We start from the raw sequence: 14,936 nt of genomic DNA on the forward strand, positions 1-14,936 counted from the left end.
TAAACCATGTTGCGGACATCCTCTTAATAACTTTCCATATCTAGTCCATGCCTCATATAGAGTTTCATTCGGTTTTTGTGTAAACGTAACAATTTCTGCTTGAAGTCTTACGGCTTTAGATGCAGGAAAGAATTGTTTAAGAAATTTGTCAACTAAAACATCCCATGTATCGATCGCCCCTTCAGGTAACGATTCCAACCAATCTTTGGCTTCTCCCTTTAAAGTCCAGGGAAATAACATGAGATATATCTGTTCATCCTCCACTTCTCGGATTTTAAATAGTGTGCAGATCCTATTAAAGGTACGTAGATGTTCATTTGGATCTTCCTTCGGCGCACCACTGAATTGGCATTGATTAGTCACCATGTGTAAAATTTGTCCTTTGATTTCATAATCTGGCGCATTAATGTCTGGATGAGTAATTGCGTGACCTTGGCCAGTGCGTTTAGCTCTCATTCGGTCTTCCATACTTAAAGGTTCCAGATTCTCCATAATTGAATTTGTTGAATCGGAATCACTAGAGGATTCTGATTTAATGGTTCGTTCCTCAACAATCTCTGTTTAAATGATTGGTGGTTCCGGAGGAAAGTTTAATGGTTCAGGATCTACGAACCGTTCCTGAATATTCTCCGGATTCTCAATTGTGAGGTTGGGTTCAAAAAATGGATTATCGGAAATTTGAACTGAAGTACTTGGTTGACTGGATGACGATTCTAAAGAAAAATCAACGGCGGTTATATTTGCTAAATGTCTTGATCTAGTTACAGGTGGTGAACGTACAAAAGGTGGTGATCGTCTTGCTCGGTGCATTCACTGAATATCCTATTAGTTTTAAAAAGGAAAGAAAAATTATAATAAGTTATCCAATCAATAGACTTTTCTGATTTTGCCCACGTTTCGAATAGCCAAAAGATGCAGCAGAGGGGCAGGATTCGTTTGGTCTCAATATAATTGAGGACTGTTTGGCTCCAATAACCCGGTCCACGTACAAATCCAACTATTACTACGAACCAGAAAATTTTGATGTCTATCAATTTAACCACTTAAAATAAATTTTCGTAATTTTAAGAAATTTAGATAAGAAGTAGAATAAAAATCTATGTCCTAAAACTAGAATAGCGAGAAATAAGAAAGAAAAAGAGTTCGTCGGAAAAAGGTTGAAAAAGAAAAATGGTTGAAAAATAAAAGGTGACGGAAAAATTAAAGAAACTTATAAAACTTAAAAATACTTGACTAACCTAACCTTATTACTACAACTAACTTAAAATTATAATCGCAAATTGAGATTACTAATTGGAATAATAATTGATACATAGTAAAAGGTGTTTAAAAATATTAAAGCTTACAGGAAAAACTATATCCCAAATGGAAATAACTTAAAAAGAAACTAAAACTTAAAAAGGCGTCGCAAAATTCTAAAGTACCTAAATCTTAGTCTAAAGAAAAAGCACTTAAGAAATTCTACGGCAAAGCCTAAAAATCTAGAAGTAAAAATAACTATGGCAAAAACTAAGTTTAAAACTAAATATGAGCTAAAAATACAAATATTACGCTAAAACAATTAAAAAGGGATAAAATATAAAAATATACAAAAAGTTGTAAAAAGTACAATTTTTATAAAAATATTATTTTTATATTATTTATTTAATAAAACTACTAATTTTACAATTTAATTAAACTAATTAAACTAAATAAAACAAATTAAATAAAAAGAAATTTTAAAATAAAACTTAATTTTAATAATAATTGATAATTAGGGTTTTATATTAATAATTATTATAATTACCCGTAATTAATGCTTGATTAGGGTTCTGGTCAGCTGTGTCAGATGGTCTCCGCGACTTGCGGTATTCAAAGCTTCAAACCCCGTGACTCGCGGGGTTCCAAAATTCAGCTGACAGGTTATTTAAATTCGACGCGTTTTTCTTTATTTATTTTTTATTATTTTTTTTTTAATTTCTGTTTTTAATTTTCTGTTTTAATAAGAGTATTTATATAATAAAAACTTATATCTAAATAGAAATATTTTATAATTTTATAAATAAAAATCTTAAAACTAGAATTATATATATATATATGTATATATATATATATATATTTTATGTTTTTAAATAAAAACAAAATACTTAAATAAAACTTATGTTTTTATAAAATAAAAACAAAGAAACTTTATAAAACTTAAATATTTATCAAACTCCTAAAAATATTTATATTTTTGTTTTTCTTTTTATATTTTCGAATATTTAAAACGTTTTTTTTTTTTACAAAAACGAATTTTAATAAAAGTAAACTAAAAATCTTTTATTTTATTTTATATATTAGCGTTGCGCTTCCGGCTTTTAAGATAGTTCCCTGGCAGCGGCGCCAAAAATACTTGATGTGGTAGCGGAGTGGTATAAAATACTATTAAATTTTTGCAGGAAATACTATTAAATACGATACAATTTTACACAAGATATTTATTTATTTATAGAATGGATATACTTAAACCTTGCTACAACACTTATAGGCAGTGTACCTAATCGTACAGTAGTGTAGTTTTTAGTAAGTCCGGTTCGTTCCACAGGGAATCTTTTTTTAAACAAAGCTCAACGCTATATTAGTTTACTTTTATAAAAATACAAACATATATATAAGTAATATTATTATTATAAAGGGGGTTTTTACCGTTTAATGACCGGTTTGTCGATTTTAAAACTTTAGTCGCAGTTAAAACCAAATGTAAAATAATAAATAAATACAAGACTTAATTTTAAGCGTAAAGTAAATAACGATAATGAAATTGCGAATAATAAAAGTGCGATAAAATAAACTTGCGATAATTAAAAAGGACGATAATTAAAAGTGCAATAACAATAAATAAAAGTGCGATAATTAGAAGTGCAATTAAATATAAAATAAAGGAAATTAAATATGAAATAAAAGAATTATGCTTATTTAAACTTCCGTAATCATGATGTTTGACGTGTTGATTTTAGTTTTATGCCCATGGGTTAATTGTCCTTTGTCCTGGATTATTTAATATGTCCGGCTGGTTTTTGTCCATAACAGTCCATCAGTCATAAATATAAAGTGCGAGTGTCCTCGTCAAATTATTCTTATACCCGAAGTTAAATATTCCAACTAATTGGGGATTTAAACTGTAACAAGATTTTAATACTTTGTTTAATAATTACACCAGGATGTCGACTGAGTGTAACCCAAGGTTTTAATATTTTGTTATCAATTATACCAAGTGTCCTTTGTACATAATTTCACCCCTGTTTTGATTATTCTAGTGGCTATTAATCCATTCCCGTGTCCGGTTAAATGAACGATTATTCATACATATAAATACCCCCCCATCGTGTCCGATTGAGTGTATATGGTAATTTATAGGGACGCCCAATTGTAAATCTTTATATTAACATTAACAAACTATCATTTAGTTAAACAAATATAAAGCCCATTAATAGCTCATAGTCTAATTTCCACAAGTGTCGTTCTTTTGTCCAAACCCCAATTATGGTACAAAGCCCAATTACCCAATTTTAGTAATTAGCCCAACATCATGATTACTTCGGATTAAATAAGCATAATAATAACTTAGCTACGAGACATTAATGTAAAAAGGTTGAACATAACTTACAATGATTAAAAATAGTGTAGCGTTACACGGACAGAATTTCGACTTACACCCTTACAATATTCGCTAACATACCCTTATTATTAGAATTATAATTAAAATTAAAATTAAAATATAAATTATAAATATATATTTTACGTATATATGGAGAGAAGAGAAAGATAGATTATTTTTGGTGCACCAAAGCTCGATTTTTATAGGCATGTGGGCTGGAACTGGGGCTCATGCGATCGCATGGATTTATGCCTTCCAGGCCATGCGATCGCATGGCCAGCTGGGGAGGCTCATTTTTGGTTGTTTTCTTCTGCCGACGGTTTTATAAATAATATAATATATTAAATAATTATAAGAATTATTTAAATATTATAGTATATTTATGTGCATAGTTGACTTGTAATTTTTAGTCCGTTGCGTCGAGCGTTGAGAGTTGACTCCGGTCCCGGTTCCGGATTTTCGAACGTCCTTGCGTACAATTTAATATCTTGTACTTTGCGTTTTGAATCTTGTACTCTTGTAATTTCGAGACGTTTCTTATCAATAATTGGAACCTCTTTGATTGTATTTTGTACTTTTGAGCTTTTTGGTCGTTTGCGTCTTCAATTCGTCGAATCTGTCTTTTGTCTTCACCTTTTATTATTTAAACGAATATCACTTGTAAATAGAACAATTGCAACTAAAAGCTTGTCTTTCTTGAGGAATAATGCTATGAAATATATGTTCGTTTTTAGCATTATCATATATATTTTTTCATAAAGATTGTAATTAAAAGTTCTTTCGTACAAACTGTCAATGGTGAAAATATTTTAAATGGTAGGTAATACCCGAGGAATATTTAGATTTCACATTAATAAGTTACATTGTACATTCTTCGAATCTGATTCAAAAGTCAGTTACTATTCTACTTACATCCACAGATATACGAATCCTTTCACCACAGAATAACTATTTTCATTCAATTTCATATTTGGATTTTGACCTATCAGAATTTGACAAGTGGCATAATGAAGAAAACATTTTACAAAATAAAATTTGTTAGAAACAAACAGATTAATTATGAGAAATTTTGTTAAGAATCCACGCTAACAAAATCCTAGCTAACTGTTCCTAGCTAACTGATTACATTTTATTTATCGCATTTTATTTATCGCAATTTTAATTCTCGCAGTTTTATTTATCGTCATTTAATTTCTGTTATTTATTTTATGCACTTTAAATATCGGGACACGTATACAAAGTTTTGACATATCATATCGACGCATCTATATATATTATTTGGAATAACCATAAACACTCTATATGCAGTAATGCTGGAGTTAGCTATACAGGGTTGAGGTTCATTCTACAATAATATATATAGTTTGAGTTGTGATCGAGTCTGAGACATGTACACGGGTCACGATACGTATTAATTAATTCGAATATTATAAACTATATATGAATATGAATTATTGTACTGTTAACTGTGGACTATCGACTGTGGACTAATAACATTGGACAATTAAAATGAATTAAAATATTGATCATAACATATGAAACTAAACATTTTTCTTCAAGTTTGCCACTTGATTTCATCTTAAACCTCATTTGTATCTTGACGATTACAATATGCGTTCAAACCTTTCATGATTCTTGAAAACACCTCAATCGAGAGGATGAGCCAACCGCTCTTCATCTACGGAAGAAAAGATTGATGCATATAGTTATGCACCTGGAAAAAAAAACTCTCGGAACCTGAGTAAACGTTTAACACGTATCTGTGCTAATTCCTTTAGTGTTATTATTTCCCAAAATAACTTGGTGATTCCTTTCAAAGTAGCAAATTTTGTCACAGCTCCAACAAGTCAACTTCGATTTTTTGTTCGAAATACCCTTATTATCACTTTGATTTATGCGTGCTCTTTTATTGTTACCAGGGAACCTTTTATATTCCACCATATTACCAGCAGACGTACCAGCAACCTCGTTGCTTCTTGGCTTAAATCTCTCTGATAAATCATTATATTTATTTGTTGAAACCTTATCATATACTCATCCACATCTTGTAACGAGAATTGCCATACCAATTACCGGGAATCAGCAATCAGTACTTTGAAAACTCACAGCATATCTACATCAACAGTTATATGTATGACATTTATCTCTTAGAATTATGATCTTTCATTCTGAAATTCTGAAAAGCACTCAGTCTACAAATCAATACTCTGAATGTTGAAAAAGCTGAATGAAGTAGCAAAAAACCGTAGACAACCGTAAGCGACCTTAATCATCGGAAGTTTGATGATAAAGAATTGTATGTTGGCAAAGCTCATAAAAAGTTTGAAACTGAAAAACTCATTGAGCAAACTACGAAGGAGTCTCTGAACAAATCACAAGGACTAAATTTGTACATTAAGAATCCTGATGATTCTGTTTCTGATGAAATCTTTAACGAATACCTTACTTCTGACTCCAAACTCTTGCGGAAAAATTTTCTTCACCATCCTTCGATATTAGAAATTCCAAGATATCATCGTATATTTCATTATAAATATCTTCCATATTTCTGAAGATATTTTCATAACTATTCTTATCTGAAATCATTAATCTCTTCGTGCTATCAGTGTTACATCATATAGAAACTGTTAGTTTCTATATTCTGTAAACTTTCGAGCTTAAAATATGAATGTTATTGAAGTAATGTTGAGAACTGATGCATGAGTTAGTATAATATAATGACACTTGATCAATGTGATTATATTACATTAAGTCATGCTAAGTTTCTAAATGGAACATGATGATTCACAGATTATAACGTCATCATGTGTCATGTTACATAACTCTTTCATTTTGATTAACTTCTGAACATATCAAGAAAATATATTCTTGATAGTTCTATTCTCAGTGATTCTAGTAATTTGACAAATCAAAGCGTGCCATTACGTTCCTTCTTGTTTAGGACATTAAGTTCATTTGAAACTCCATACTTACGAATTCTGGACTATTGCTCGCTTTACTAGAGGTCGAGAGGATAATAAAAAGGCAAAGAGATCCAAAGTATAAGAGAAAATATAAAGCCCAATAACAACACGGAGGTTACAAACCATGGATATTAATATGAATATCAATATAAAGACACAGTATAATTAAGAATAGTATCACCCCAAGGTAATAGTAGAAGTAAACAGATTCTTCTGGTGGAAGATTGAAAAGAAGGATGACAGAAGTGATAATTAGAAAAGTATCAAGGATTAGAATAGGATTAAGCATTTCACAATCTTTTGGATGTATGAACTAAGAAAGAAAGTGTAGGAATGGTGAGAATAATGGAACGGAAGAGTTTAATTTATAATGAAAATATCAGACAGAGTAATCAAGGTATATCACCGTATTTAATTATAGAGATCTTAATTTCCTCATTTACCGAAGAATCATATCTCATTTAGATTTCGAAGATTTTCTTTAAATTCCTTGAATTCCGGAATTCAACCAAGGCAACGTCAAAAGTTTAAACGAAACTTCATTTATTCATTTCATTTTTTTTTGTGATAACTTCATTCGTGCTCTTCGAATAATCGAATTATTTTATCTGTATTATTCAATAATGATAAAACTCTATTTATCAACTCATATTCGTCAGGAAAACATATTTATTGTTAGCCATGACGACCTCACTCAAATTTCGGGACGAAATTTCTTTAACGGGTAGGTACTGTGATGACCCGGGAATTTTCGACCAAATTTAAACTTGAATCTTATATGGTTGCGACACGATAAGCAAAGCCTATTAGTTTAAGTCTCAAAAACTTTGAACTGTTTTCATGTATGCAATTACCTGTGACTACTTCCGACGATTCACGAACCTTTAATCGTAAATAGAAATGTAAATATATATAAATAACTATGCATGTAAATAATTATATATTATAAATATATTAATAAACTATTATGTGATTTAGAAAGAAAACTAAAATTTAGTATTTAAAAATGATAAAGAGAATAGATTAAATATACATAATATTGATTGTATGCTCATTGTAAAGACATTATTTGGAGTCGATCATCGCAATGGAACCAGATGTTGGTGACTTCGTCCAGACGGATTAGGACGGGGTATGACACACATGTCATACCCCGTCCTAATCCGTCTGGACGAAGTCACCAACATCTGGTTCCATTGCGATGATCGACTCCAAATAATGTCTTTACAATGAGCATACAATCAATAATTATGTATATTTAATCTATTCTCTTTATCATTTTTAAATACTAAATTTTAGTTTTCTTTCTAAATCACATAATAGTTTATTAATATATTTATAATATATAATTATTTACATGCATAGTTATTTATATATATTTACATTTCTATTTACGATTAAATTTCTATTTACGATTAAAGGTTCGTGAATCGTCTGAAGTAGTCACAGGTAATTGCATACATGAAAACAGTTCAAAGTTTTTGAGACTTAAACTAATAGGCTTTGTTTATCGTGTCGCAACCATATAAGATTCAAGTTTAAATTTGGTCGGAAATTCCCGGGTCATCACAAATGGCACAAATGGCACAAGTTCCCATGTTTTATTTTTATGAAGAGCTTCAATTTCTTCCTGCATAGCTGTCATCCACTGAGATGCATCTGAATGTTTCAGTGCCTCGCGAAGAGTTGTTGGTTCTCCTTCCTCTGTTAGAAGACAATATGCAACATTGCTTTCCATAATATAATCTGAGTGCCACCCTGGACGTTTTCTTTTCCGATTAGAAATACGAGTCGCTGGAGCTTCATCAATGACTACTTGATTTTCATCGTGCTCTGGTACTGCTTCAGAAGAATCTTTATGAAATTCATTACCCACCTGTATCGGTATAGTTTCTTTTGAAGTGCTATCATCTTCAAGATCTTTGTCTTCTGTAAAGACAACATCTCTGCTGATGACTACTTTGTGGGCAGTGGGGTCCCACAAGCGATACCCCTTAACTCCATCAGTTTTTTCTCCAGCCGTCCTTCCTCTGCCCATTCCGCCGGTATTAACCACTGAAAGGACCCGTTCATATACATTATAAATGATTCATAATAGTTGATTACATTGCGAGGTATTTGACCTCTATATGATACATTTTACAAACATTGCATTCGTTTTTAAAAGACAATCTTTCTTTACATCGAAAATTGACAGACATGCATACCATTTCATAATATCCACTATCCAACTATAAATTGATTTAATAATAATCTTTGATGAACTCAATGACTCGAATACAACGTTCTTCGAAATATGCTATGAAAGACTCCAAGTAATATCTTTAAAATGAGCAAATGCACAGCGGAAGATTTCTTTAACACCTGAGAATAAACATGCTTTAAAGTGTCAACCAAAAGGTTGGTGAGTTCATTAGTTTATCATAATCATTTATTTTCATCATTTTAATAGACCACAAGAATTTCATTTCGAGTTCTCATAAATATACGTCCCATGCATAGAGACAAAAATAATCATTCATATGGTGAACACCTGGTAACCGACATTAACTAGATACATATAAGAATATCCCCTATCATTCCAGGATCCTCCTTCGGACATGATATAAATTTCGAAGTACTAAAGCATCCGGTACTTTGGATGGAGTTTGTTAGGCCCAATAGATCTATCTTTAGGATTCGCGTCAATTAGGGTGTCTGTTCCCTAATTCTTAGATTACCAGACTTTAATAAAAAGGGGCATATTCGATTTCGATAATTCAACCATAGAATGTAGTTTCAATTACTTGTGTCTATTTCGTCAAACATTTATAAAAGCGCATGTATTCTCAGTCCCAAAAATATAAAGGGTAAAAAGGCAAATGAAACTCACCATACTGTATTTCGTAGTAAAAATACATATAACGTCATTGAACAAGTGCAAGGTTGACCTCGGATTCACGAACCTAAATTAATTATATATATTTATGTGTTGGTCAATATTTGTCTAACAAATTAGGTCAAGTCATAGTGTACCACAATCCTAATGCTCGAGACTAATATGCAAAAGTCAACAAAAGTAAATTTGACTCAAAATAATTTCCAAAAATCTATACATGATTAATATATAGTTTAAATATCGTTGTTTTATATTTTTAAATATTTTTAAAAGATTTATTAGAGTAAATAATATAATTTATTTATTAATAAATAAAATTTTATATTAAATTTATATAATAAAATATACTTATATATATATTAAGTAATAAAATTTATAGGGTTCATTTAATATCATAAAGATAATATGATAGGTATTATTAAAGTAAGTTATTACACGTAGTAAAATATGTTTGTATCACATATTTATTTGATAAAATAATATCTATAATGATAGTAAGTAAAAGTTATATTATTTTGTAATAATAATTATTATTATAAAAATATTAATATTTATAATTACTAAGATGACATTAGATAAAACGATAATTCTAATTATGATAACTTTAATATTTACGATAATTTTTAATATTATCTTTAAAATAATAATTCTATTTAAAATAATAATAATAATGATATTTTATAGTAACAATGACATTTCTATTAAAATGATAATTTTTGTTAAAATGATAGTTTTAATACTAACGATACTTTTAATAATAATAGTAATGATAAAAATAATAAGAACGATAATTTTATCTAAATCAATATCTTATAACATTTTAATTTCATCATGATACTCTTACCCATTATTTCCTAATCGTTTCGTTTAATAGCTTTTAATCGTCTTTTATATCGTGTTCATAATAATGATAATAATAGTAATCAAAATAATTAGGTGTTACAAATATTTGTTTTAATTACACTAATATTAATAATGATAGTTACTATAACATTATTAACGATAATACTAATAATTATCTTAATGATAATATAGTAATAATAATAATAACAATAACAATAACCATTTTTAAATAATGATATATATATTAATAATGATAATAATAATAATAATAATAATACCAATAATAATAATAATAATAATAATTGGATAATAATAATAATACTAATTATAACTTTAACGATAATAACGATAGTAATAATAAAAAAAATAACAATTTTTAATGATAGATCTCTTTTATTGATAAAGATAATAATAATGATAATAATAAGATAAAACTAGAACGACGATAAAAACGACGATAATAATAATCATTTTTAATAAAAATATCGAAAATTCAATTGATTATAACTTCTAATCCGTTCATCGAAACCATTCGATATCTAAAGGAAAAGTTCTTAATTTTTCGCTAGCTTTCCAAGGACATGCATATCTTATACCTTATCTCAACCGCAAGTGTAACTAATTCAACATTCAACCTAACCTGTCTAAGAGCAATATCAAAAGTACAAGCATGCATAATCCTAAATACTCGAGCACTAGTCAGGGATACACTATTAGTATGTAAAAGTTAAATTATGAGTACTCACGTATCAATATTGAGATTCAATATTGCAGGAAAGGTACGTAGATGCAACGGAAATGATAAACACTATATTGACCTCACGAGCATACCCATGAACCATACTCAATCACCTCCATAGCTATAACCCATAATTTCCTTAACCCTATCCCACTCGAAAAACAATTTCGAAATCACTCGGACAGCACTCCGTCGTAATATTTTATGTATACTAATAATATCTTGAAATAATACGGAGTAAATATATATATGTAAATCGATTGAGAGAGTTTAGAGAAAAATATTTTCAAGTTTCTATGAAATAATGAAACCTATTGAATTCTATTTATAATAGATTTTTGAATTATTAAAGTGAATTATTAAAGTATGAATTATTAAAGTGAATTATTAAAGTATGAATTATTAAAGTGAATTATTAAAGTATGAATTATTAAAGTGAATTATTAAAGTATGAATTATTAAAGTGAATTATTAAAGTTAAAGTAAAGTAAAAATAAAGTAAAGGTAAAGTTTAAGTATAGTAAAAGTATAAAACTATGTACGTATAATACGCGTATAAATATATATAATATTAATTTAAATCGTTATATATATAAAATAAAATATAAATATCGTTATCTTTATCATACTAGTTAAGTAATGAGTTGTCAAAAGTGGTTCTAGATATTTATAAAAGTTATATACGTTTTAATAATAAAGTTCTTTTTAAACTGAAAACGTTTTTGTACGTTTGAAACTAAATAGATCAATCGAGTCTTTATGAGATTCAATCTTCCACTATCCTTTGTCTAGTTCTCAATGATTGACAATTTGTTCTTATTTATAAATCACTTTACCATTTTCCGAATATTGTTAAAATGGAAAGATTTCTCAAATCAACGTGGGCCTTTCAACAGAGACTTGTAATCATAATTCAATATATCTGATAATTCAATCATTTGATCTTATCTTCTAATTCCATTGATAAATATTTTGAAACAGATACAATCATATAAAGTATTTAATCTAATATTTTGTTTACGTTTCAAGTTATAATATATATACACATATACATATATAATCATATTCGTTTAATGGTTCGTGAATCGTTGGAACTTGGTCAAGGTTGAATGAATGTATGAACATAGTTTAAAATTCTTGAAATTTAACTTAACAAATATTGCTTATCGTGTCGGAAACATATAAAGATTAAAGTTTAAATTTGGTTGGAAATTTCCGGGTTGTCACAACCACCACCGTGCATCCGCCGCAATCTCCGTCACCAACCGATCGTACCAAATCCACGCCATTTCAATCATCAATTCCTACCTAATCGATTGTTCAATTCCGATCTCATTCAAACTTAAACCACTACCATCCAACAAAGACATAACTGATACCCTAAAATTCGTTCTCGCACGTCTTGACTATCCGACTGGCAGTAAAATTGAAGACGATTTGATTGATTTTTTGAAATATTCGAATTGTCCGATTAAAATCCATAAATCGTCTTTTAAGGCGCCTGGAACACCTCACTCGTTTCCTAGTGTTTTAGCTGTGCTTCATTGGCTCGTTGAGCTTGCAATGTATAACCAGCATCTCGAAAATTCTTCGCAGATCTTTCGAGATAGTATATTCGATTATAGTTTGAGTACTTATTTCCATTTTATTACTGGAGATGATGAGGCTATGAATAGGGAAGGGGAAAGTTATATGGAGCAATTACAACAGGTATATGCATAGAAATTGTTTGTCTATTTACTTATACTATATCTTTTCATTATTATAATTACGGTTTATGTGTCTGTAAAATGCCGATAATAGGCGAAAATGGTGGAGGAGGAGAATGTGATGATGCTAGCAGAAACTGTGAAGGAGTTGGAGGCTAATTTAGAGGATATGAAGACTGGGCCGTCGTTAAGGGAATCAAAAGAGGAAGAAAGGAGTGTGATGGAAAAAGATATGATGAAATTTGATGATTTGATTGAGCAATTGCAGGCACACGAGGTGAAAGTCGATGAGCAAACGGAAGAAAAAGAAAAGGAATTGAGAATCAAAGTTGAGCAAAGGAATAGGATATGTGAGGGGAATGAAGAGTTAAAGAAGAAAGTGGAGGAACAGGCAATTAATATGAGAGATGCAGAGAAGTGAGTTGCAGTTGGTTGAAAGAGATATCGGAGAGGTTGAAATTGAGAGGAACGAATGGGAGGGAAAGTGTTGGGATTTAAATGGTGTTATCATGAGAATGCTTAAAGAGCTTGAGGCACTTCAGATTGAGGGAAACCAGGCTATCCGGAGGTAAATTTAGGGTTCTATAATAAGTTACTCGTATTAAATAACAACGTTTTGTGATATTGTTAGGGAGTATATAATGCTGCAAGAATATATATAATGATATTTGTGGTTTTCTTGTTGATATTTTAGGTTGAAACTAGGAAATGATATTGTGTATCAGTTGAATGACAAAGGTACAACACTTTCTGAGGTGCTTGGGATTGATTATAAATCAACATTGAAGCCTGTACTCGGTTCCTTAAGTGATGAAGTAAAGAGAACTTCAAATGAATATTTGGAAAGTTTGATTCAGCTTCAGCAACAAGCCCGTGAGATTGGTGTAAAGATTGATCAAAAAAGAAATCGTATTGCCATGCTTCAGTCACGAATTGATGAAGTAACTACCAGTTTTATTTGCTGATTCACTTTTGTTTTTTTTGTGGTGCTGGTGAATGTAATATTGTTTGACATTAAAGGATTACAGTTTGAAGCAATTTATTTAATTGGACTTTTTAAATGAAAATTAGGACTGTATCCTAATAAATACGGATTAGATATCATTTTTGCTAATTATTTTTCTTCTTACAATGATGCTATGCTGATTGTTTGATTAGGTGGGAACTCAGTTGAACTCAATTAAGAATGAAACAGAAGATTACATCTCCAGGTGTGCAATGGAAGCTAGACAGTTGGTTAAAAACTTTCAAGCCGATTCTCAAAAGGTCAATGCCGTCGAAAAGGAAGCTCATGAATTTGTTGAGGTCAGGTTTTGTTTTGTCAACATGTTCTATTACTTTGTAAAACAACCTAATCAGTTTTTCTTAACCGAGCTTTGTAATCCCATATGATAAAGTGATATCTTAAAAAGTTAACAACTTTGAACAAAAGTTGTCTGGGTCAGCTCAACCCATACCAAAAATACCCGTTTTGTCCCTGTTTCATGTTGACCTGCTAACCGGCCATATTGCCACCTCTGATAAAGTAGGCGAGTGCGGTTGAGCCATACGAATGATATATGACCGAAAATATAAATTGCATATACTATCTATGTAACTCTGTTGTTTCCATTACATTGTAACAAAGTATATATATACATTTGTGAAGAGTTCCAAAATGAAGTTGCAACAAGCAATAAAGCAAGGTGAAGATGAACTTCAGATGTGTGCTCAAGAACTATTGGCATTGGTCGATTCAGTGTCAAAGTACAAAGAGCACACTAGTTCAAAAATATCTGAAATGAAAGATGCGGTTTCAACAACTGCTGCTGCTGTAGCAGAAATTCACAAGGCTTCGTTAACATCTACTAATGGGGAATCTGCAAATAACTCACCCAAGCGTCCACGGACGAATTCTTAGTTACTCTTAAAACTCTGTTAAACCTGCTTATGCGCTTTGGCATTTATAGAAGTTCTTCGTTGCTTCATAGTTTGTTGCTTTAATCATTTTTGTTGATGAATTTAAACATGGGAATGGTATCAGTTACTCCGTATTTATTTACTTTTGGTCAATTTGCAATTTGCCAATTTTGCATTACTCTAGACATGCAGCTATTTGTAGTTTTCTAATCCAAGTATCCAACCCCAATGTTTTATATACCCTACTAGTATATATATGTAGAGCTAATAAGTGATAACTAATAAT

The 14,936-nt window shown here is 30.1% G+C and overlaps 1 pseudogene; it reads left to right on the forward strand.

The window, feature by feature from the left end:
• The window catches only part of LOC139888331 (kinetochore protein NDC80 homolog), a 113,094-nt pseudogene extending 98,443 nt beyond the window's left edge, over window positions 1–14,651 (forward strand).
• The last annotated feature ends 285 nt before the right edge of the window (window positions 14,652–14,936 follow it).

Source organism: Rutidosis leptorrhynchoides, chromosome 2 (assembly GCF_046630445.1).
Source record: "Rutidosis leptorrhynchoides isolate AG116_Rl617_1_P2 chromosome 2, CSIRO_AGI_Rlap_v1, whole genome shotgun sequence".
Taxonomy (NCBI): Eukaryota; Viridiplantae; Streptophyta; class Magnoliopsida; order Asterales; family Asteraceae; genus Rutidosis; species Rutidosis leptorrhynchoides.